The following is a 9,297-nucleotide window of genomic DNA, read 5'->3' as shown; positions in this document are numbered from 1 at the left end:
GACAAACTGGTTCTATAGTTTATATGAAGAAACAAAAGATCCAGAATGGTCAACACAATAGTGAAGAAGAACAAAGTCGGAAATGTACAACCTACCAAGACTGAATTAAGAAGAAATAGACGACTTGAAAGATCAATAACAAATGCAAAGATTGAATCAGTAATCAAAAACCTCTCAATAACAACAAAAGCCAAGGACAAAAAGCAAAAGTTTCACAGGTGAATCTTACTAAATATTTAAAGAATTCATACAACTATGTCATAAACCATGCAAACTTCCAAACTCATTTTATAAGGTCAGCATCACCTTAATACAAAGAAACTACAACAAAAGAAAACCATAGGGTAATATTCATAATGAACATATATAAAAACGCTCAACAAAATACTAGCAAAAGAAATTTGACAGCACATTGAAGGGATCATACACCATGACCTAGTAGAATTTATCCATAGGTTGCAAGGATGGTTCAACATATGCACACCAATCAATGAGTTATACTACAATAACAGATAAAGTGTCACCTGGGTGGCTCAGCAGTTGAGCATCTGCCTTTGGCTCAGGGTGTGATTCCAGTCTCAGGATTGAGTCCCACATTGGTGTCCCTTCGAAGAGCCTGCTTCTTCTCCCTCTATGTCTCTGCCTCTCTCTGTGTGTATCTCATGAATAAACAAATAAAATCTTAAAAAAAAAAAAAAACAATAACAGAATAAAGAAGAAATATCACATGATCATCCTGGCAGATGCCAAAATAGCATTTGACAAAATTTAACACCTTTTTGAGATAAAAACTCCCAACAAATTAGATACAGAAAGAACTTACCTAAAAACAATAAAGGCCATATGTAAAAAGCCCATATCCAACATCATAGTAAATGATGAAAAGCTAAAAGCTATTAAGATATGGAATAAAGCAAAGATAATCATTCTCACCACTTCAAATCAACATACAAAAATCAGTAGAATTTTTTATTCATTAACAAAGAAATTTAAAAAAACAATCTAATTTACACTAATCTCAAAAAGAATAAGATGCTTGGGAATAAATTTAACAAAGGTGGTGAAAGACATGTACACCTAAAGCTATAAAACTTTGATAAAAACAATTCTAAAAGGTACAAAGAAATGGAAAGACATCGTTTGTTCATGAATTGGAAGAATTAATATAATTAAAGTCCATACTACCCAAAGTCATCTACAAAGTCAATGCAACCCCTATCAAAATTCAATGGCAATTTTTACAGAAATGTCAACAGAATCCTAAAATTAATTTGGAACTAAAAGGACTCCAAATAGCCAAACCAATCTTGAAAAAGAACAAAGCTGAAGGCATCATTCTTCTTGATTTCAAAATATGTTACAAAGGTACAATAATCAAAATGGTATGACATTGGCATAAAAATAGATACACAGAGCCATATAACAGAATAAAGAACACAAAAGTGAATCAACACATTTACAGTCAACTGATCTTTGACAAGGATGCCAAGAATACACATGGAAAAAGGATAGCCTCTTCAATTCATGGTATTAGGAAAACTAGACATTCACATGCAAAAGAAAGAACATCTATCTTACATCACTCTCAAAAATTAACTCAAAATGAATGAAAGAAATATAAGGCCAAACCATAAAAAGCCCTGGAAGAAAGCAGAGGAAAAAATCTTCCTGACTTTGGCCTTGGCAATATGATCCAAAACACAGACAACAAAGCAAAAATGGACATGTGGGATTATATCTAACTAAAAAGTTTCTGCAGAAAATGAAAAGGCAATCTACAGATTGAGGGAAAAAATTACATATCTCTGATAAAGAGTTATATTCAAAACATATAAGGAATTCCTACAACTCAAATGATTTAAAATAGATAAAGGAACTGAATAGAAATTTTTCCAAAAAAGATATATAAGTGGCTGAGAGGTACATGAAAAGGTTCTCAACACTATTTATTATCAGAAAAACACAAATGAAAACCACAATGATCAATTCACACCTGTTAGAGTAGCTATTATCAAAAACCAAAAGATAAGTGTTGATATGGAGGAAATGGAACACTTAAGCACTGCTGGTGGGAATATAAATTGGTGCAGCCACTATAGAAAATAATGTAAAGTTTTCTCAAATCTTAGTTCTGGAAACATACCCAAAAGACATGAAGCAACCTAAACATCCATTGACAAATGAATGGATAAAGAAAATGTAGTATATTCATACAGTGGAATATTGTTCAGCCTTAAAGGAAATTCAGTAGTAAATAATATTGTGTTATATACTTGAAAATTTGCTAAAGGTAGATGTTAAGTATTCTTATCACAAGAAAATATGAATAATAATAAAGAAGACAAAGCAAAATTTTTAGAGAGAATGGATATATTAATAGCCTAGATTGTAGCCTAGATTTATAAGTAGATGGTATGGCACTTTTATGGGTATGGACTCATTAAGTTGTATACAGGAAATATGTACAACTTTTTGTATGTCAGTTATACCTCAATGAAATTATTTTTAAAAAGAAAAACAATAGATAAAATTAAAGAAACAAAAATTTGGTTCCTTAAGAATATCAACAAAGTTAACAAGTTGTTTAGCTAGACTAAAGGAAAAAGAGAGGACTCAAATTACTAAAATTAGAAATGAAAGCAAGACTATTACTAATAACCTGATAGAAATAAAAATAATTAAAGTAAAATGCTATGAACAACTGTACTTTAGCACATTATATAACCCAGAAGAAATAGACAAAATTCTAGAAACTTACGACTTATGAGGTTGCATATTATATGAAACCACTTCCATGACATTCTGGAAAACATAAAAACATAGGGATAGAAAACAGAAGGCATGGCAGAAGAGAAGCTAATTACAAAGGAGCATAAGGGCATTTTTGTTCTGATGAACCAGTTCTGATCTTGATTTGGGTGGGGATTATACAACTCTATGCTTTTGTAAACACAGAACTATCCACTAAAAAAGGGAAGAATTTTACTGTATTTTATCTTAGTATGAGGATTTTTTTAAAAAGGTAAAACCATAAAGTTTTCAGTAGAAAACATAGCATTTTCAAGATATCAGAGTAAGTTGTTTCTTAAATAGGACACACACAACACTAACTTGAAAGGAAATAAACAAAAGTTTTAACAACATTCAGAAGAAAAGCCTCTGTGCATTAAATGATACTATTAAGAGAATGGAAAGGCATCCCTCACAGTGGGAGAAGACATTTGCAATTCACATATCTATAAAGGACTCCTCCAATTCAATAAGGAAAAGGCACGTAACTTACTAGAAAAATGTGCCAAAGACTTGAACAAGCACTTCACAAAAGACAATGTTCAAATAGCCAATAAATATTTGAAAATTGCTCAGTTTCATTAATCACCAGGGAAATACAAGCTAAATCCATATGCAATACAGCTACAGACCTAATCAGAATAGTTAAAATGAAAAACACCTGACAATGACAAGTGTTGGCAAATATGCAAAGGAAACAGATCTTTCATGTTATGGCAGTATAACTGATACATCAAAATACATGTACAAAATCATCATGATGGCACCACTTATAAAAGGCCCAACTTGAAAATCACCAGCATTAAAATGAAGCAATAAAATGTGCTGTATTTACACCAAGGAACACTCTACAACAAAGAGAAGGAAAGAACCACAACTACACTCAACAATATAATAGGTAGATTTCACTAACAATATATAAAACAAAAAAAGTCCAGGTTTGAAAGATTCTATACTTTATCATTCATTTATATATGTTTCCAGAGCAAGCAAACTATATTGTTAGATGTTCAGATACTGGTTGCGCAATGGAAAATGGTAAGTGAATGAATGTACAAATGGGGCTTTTGGGATGTTTGTGTGGTTCTTTTCTCGATCTGAGTGACAATACTTGAGTGTATTCATTCTGTGAAATTCATAGAACTGAACAATGTGACTTGTGTACTTTTTCTATACATTTACACTCTAAAAATTAATTCAAAGTATACTAAAAATCTACTTGAGAAACTAGAAAAACAATTTTGAGTAACCTAAGAAGTTAGGAGGGGTTGCTGGGAATATTTCAGTCTGAATGCATCCCATTCCCCCTCCAATTTTAATTTCAACTCGTTCCATTCTCCTGACTGGAGCAGGAGCCAACACCTGCTGTCAGTAGGTTCTTCAAAGAACAAGTACGGTTTCAGCCTCCATAGTAATCCCCATAGGGTAAGTAGATACAAACCTGTCACTTCTCCATGTGAGATTTTTTTCAGATTCCCAGGGCAAGGATTAAGCATAGTGTTTTCTACAGAATGCTTGGCTTTCCAGTGACTGTGATGCCAGGGTTGAAGAAAGAGCCCTGCTATCTGTATGGCTTGTCTCTCAAGCTCTGAAAATCTGAAGAGGAGTATTGTTGGTTAGCTTTTCCAGAAGCAGATGTTGAGATACAGTTGAGTGTACAAATCATTTATTAAGGATTAATGTCTCTGAAAGGAAGCAAAGGGGCAGGGGTGTGAAAAACAAGATGGAATAAAGGAAGAAGTTAAACTATGATGCAGGCACTCCCAAAATCTCAACCATCTTGGTAAGGAAGGCCAGGGCAAGTATCAACTATTTAAGTATTGTAATAATAATTTGTCTGAAAACGTCTTTCTAGTTAATAGGAAGGGTAGTAAATTATAGAAACCACAGATGTCACACTCACAATAAACTTATTGGAAGAAAAGCACTCTTCACACCATCAGAATTTTTTATTAAAGTATATTTTTATGTTTAGTACTGAAGTATATGCTGAATATCACTAATCACTAGGAAATGCAAATCAGATCAGTAATTTAAGGCAAGAACTGCCTCATTCATTTTTTGACACTCAGAATTGTGTTTGATGCTCAAAATATCTGGAATCAATGAAAAATTTCAAATGAGCAGCAGAATATAATGCAAATAAGAAATTGAAGCTGCTCTCCCAGTAAAAGTCATGAATCCTGAATGGTTAACCAGAAACAGATTTTGAAACTTGTAATAGGATTTGGGAAATTTGACTTCAGGAAGAGCCTAACTGGGCACTTGGGAGATCAGCTAGACTAGCAGATACATACATCTCAGGGAGAAGTGATGAAGATTTACCTTTAAGCACTTATATTCAGACAGCTGTGGGAGTTCTATGACAGTTGGAACTATACTGTTGACACAGGTTGGTACATAGGTTGTAAAAAGAAGTAAATGCCACAGAGTTTAGCATGAGAGAAAGTGGGATAGCTATACAGAGGATTTAATAAACTGTAGGAAGAGGTTGGGAGATGCAATGGGGTTGGAAAGAGAGACTGGTATAAGGATAAGAGGTTAGCAGATGAAAGAACAGGAAATGTTATTCAGTGGGTATATTAATTTTGAACACTCTCCTAAGCTTTCTTTGGAGTTGTCCTCTCACCTAAGACCATTGAATGCCCTCACAGAGAATACCTAACAAGAGAAGAGCAGAAATTGTACAAAAGGGCTAAAACGGAATGACTATTCCTTCCCCCTGACACTACTTTGCTTTTGTCTTCCTAGATTCCAAGATGGCCGAGAGTACTAAGTTTTGGAGTATGGCCCCTATCATACTGAAGATGAGCAAAGACCCCACAAACTTCTACATAGGGCGACCACTGTGGTTCAGCATTACTTTTCTCTATATTTCGGTTGTGTATGTAGTGCAAAACATCTGGTTTGATCTGGTTCAAGACTTCCAGTGCCATGGAAACCTCTCCAAAGCCTGTCTAGCAGAATGCTATGAGAATCACTTCACGAGGCCTGTGTTTGGTGTTTGGTATGTGGTTGGCTTTGCCTTTTCCTCTGTCTTTTTTGTGATGGAGTTTTTTGTCTCCCAAAGTGTGCATAAGCAAACCAAGATATTTAAGAAGGAACATTTAGAAAAGAAGTCCATTAACACCAACAGCAATGTAGACCACATGGAGACAAACGAAGATGAAATTTTTGACTTATCCCGGGAAAAGCCCCTATTGGCAATGTATCTTGTCTACTTTCTCACACAGTTGTCCATACAGGTGATCTTCTTGGCCATTCTTATTCACTATCACCTACCACTGATTAAAAAACCCATTTGGTGCAGTACCCACATGTGTCATGGACCTTATGCATGTGTGGTATTGGGGACACAAGAAAAGATGATGTCCATCATACTTCTGGCTACACTCTCAGTGGTTATCATGATGTTTTGTATTATGTTCTTCCTGTACACCATTAACACATACCTAGTCATGGTACGTAAATCTGCCTGAGAAATATAGAGGCTCTATAAAATCCTGATGGTAGCCTGATGATCATCACTGATTACAAAACATGGAATGATTACAGAGGAGCCCAGTAGCAGTCTTCTGCTGAAAAAAATATGTACTTTATCATTGATCTCACATTCCCAGAACATTCTTCTCTTAGAAAAATAAACTTGGATGTGGGACAAGCTTGCTTTCTTCTCATCTGGGTAATCAATTTCTTTCCCAAATTAAAGTTAGAATAGGTTTCAGAATATTTCAAAGGGAGGAAATTTAAGGGCATTTCATCCTAGCAGTTTTGATATCTCAACACAATGAAATTTTAAGGACTATTTTTTTTCCCATTTTGTTGAGTAGTCATTTAAGAGAAAGGTTAAGAGAACTTACATAATAGAATTTTAGAGGGAGGGACATAGTGTAAAATTACAGATAACCCAAACATCATAGCTTCTTTAACATAAAATAGTAGTTACTATTGACAGTGTTCTTAATATCTTCCAGGGTTTCCGACTTGAGTGAATTTAAGCACAGGTGTTTCAAGGAGGTTCATATCATACATTTTGCCTAAGTGGAAAATATAAATGCATGAGAAAAAAAAGGAAATAGCATGTTCTTAGAGCTTTGAAGTAAATGATTTAGGGAGAGAAAGAAAAATAACAAGTATATTTCGGTGCTTGTTCCATATCTTTTTTCCCTTCAGTACTTTATTTCATTACCAACTACTGGCTTAGTTTTAGCAATCTGAACAAAGATATGTAGACGTGGTTAAATCTGAGATGCAAATTCTTCATAGAACCATTGAAGATTCTCCACATATACAACACATTGTATATTTTGAATAAATATTTGCAGATAAAATTCTTTAATGCAATATAGCTGTCCATTTAATAAAAGTAGCTTTAGAAATACCAGTATATCATATAAAGTAGTATTAGAAGAGGAAATAATTTTTCAAATTCTCTATACCCATTTAGAATACTAAAATTGAGGTCTTAAGAGCCAAGTTACACTTAAATGTTATGGAAAAAGACACATATGGGACCTAATTGCTTTTTTATGTTCTTTATTTATTTTAATATACACAACTTCATTCTTTTTGATGTACAGTTCTGGGTTTTGACAAATGCATAGAATAGAGTAACTACCACCATAGCCAAGATACCAAACAGTTGCATTAACCCTAATATTCCCCTCATGCTGTCCCTTTGAGTTAACCTCTCCCCCACCCAAAATGCTTGACAATTACTTATCCATGCTCCATATCTAGTTTTGCCATTTCCAGAATGTCACATAAATGAAATGCACAAAATATACAGTATTGAGTTGGGCTCAGTATTGAGTTTGCTTAGAATAATGCATTTAGGATTTATCTACACCATTGTATATCTCAAGTTTGTACTTTTTCAGGGTTAAGTGATAATGCATTTAGGATTTATCTACATCATTGTATGTCTCAAATTTGTACCTTTTCAAGGTTAAGTGATATTCATTGTATGAACTGCCACACTTTTTTTTATCCATTCAACAGTGAAGGACATTTTGAGTTATATACAAAGTAGGCCATTGTGAAAAAACCACTATAGTTACTATAAGCGCTCATGTACAGGTTTTTACAGGAACATGAATTTTCATCTTTCTTAGGCAAATACTTTTGAATGGAATCATGGAGTATTTGCCCAAGGAATCTGGTTCTGCCCAAGAAATATGATTGTAAATGTATCACTTTATAAGAAGCTGCCAAACTGTTTTCCAAAGTGATTATACCATTTTGATTCTCACCAACAATATATGAAAGCCTCATATATTTTGTGTTAATCTTTGTGGAAATTATAAAATATGTAGAGCTAGGTTATTGGGGGTTTTTTACCATATGAAAAAAACAGAAACATTTGTTGAAATAACTATCATTTCTTCATCGAATTGTCTTTGTTCATCTCAAAGATCAGTTGACTATATTTGGATAGGCCCAGTACTACATTCTCAATTCTGTTTTAGCAGTTTGCCAAGTTTTTATAGCTAACTTGTTATTTTTTTTTAAGATTTTATTTATTTATTCAAGGGAGACACAGAGAGAAACAGAGAGAGAAGCAAGCTCCCTATGGGGAGCCTGATGTGGGACTTGATCCCAGGACCCCAGGATCACTACCTGAGCTAATGACAGATGCTCAACCACTCGGCCACCCAGGTGTTCCTATAGCGAACCTGTTAGAAACAGAATTTGGACCCAAGGCATCTCATCCTAGAGGCTTAGCTCTTAACCACTGCAATATATTGTCTCTCCTATTGCCATTTGGCAGAAAATATCAAACATTTTAGAAGAAAAATCAATAAATGAATAAAACTCCCTTGACAGTAAACTTCTACTTTCACTTGTTTGAACTTTCCTTCATGCCAATTTTCATCCATTCCAAATTTGGACTATAAAGTCAAGAAAAAAACCTCTGGCTTATGTAGCTTCCTTCCATGATTTATAGCAAATCCTGCTTCTCAGGACCAACAACATTTATTTAAGCTTTTATATCTGACCCAAAAGTATGTTCCAAATTCCATATGAAAGTATAGAGCAGGCATGAATGGTCATTCACAGCTCTAGTTATGAACTCGTTTCCTATACTTGATCCTTATGTTTCATCCTGTCCAGCTTCTAACTCTCCCTGCTTCACATCTTGAACTTTGCATCAAGCTCCATTTTCTCAGCAATATCCAGCTCTCTCTGGATTTTTGGTTCCCCTGCTTCTGGCTCTGTCTCACCTCCCTGTCTCTGGCTTCTTGGAGTAAATCCTCTTTTGGCTTGGTTGATGCTTGGACTCACCACTGCAAATAACGTATTCAACAGAGTCTTACTTCAAAAAGGTATTGTCCAGTATGGTTCCAATAACTAGAGTGCCATGCCCCAACCACATAACTGTTTTCAATCTTACAAACTCCATGAACTCTATTTGTTTGTGGTTTATAATCAGCTATACTGTTAATTTTTGATGTAATTGGTCATATAGTTTTCAAGTCCTTCACAATGGATTAGATAGAACAGGTC

General features: G+C 34.3%; 1 long non-coding RNA gene across 1 annotated transcript; it reads left to right on the top strand.

Moving 5' to 3' along the window:
• The first annotated feature begins 4,942 nt into the window (after positions 1-4,942).
• Positions 4,943-6,508, top strand: LOC140617540 (uncharacterized). Its single transcript, XR_012017756.1, has 2 exons — positions 4,943-5,182; positions 5,542-6,508. It is a non-coding gene; the product is annotated as an uncharacterized lncRNA (long non-coding RNA).
• The last annotated feature ends 2,789 nt before the right edge of the window (positions 6,509-9,297 follow it).

The sequence above is a fragment of the Canis lupus genome, chromosome 25, assembly GCF_048164855.1.
Source record: "Canis lupus baileyi chromosome 25, mCanLup2.hap1, whole genome shotgun sequence".
Lineage (NCBI taxonomy): Eukaryota > Metazoa > Chordata > Mammalia > Carnivora > Canidae > Canis > Canis lupus.
This window is presented reverse-complemented; position numbering and strand designations above follow the sequence as displayed.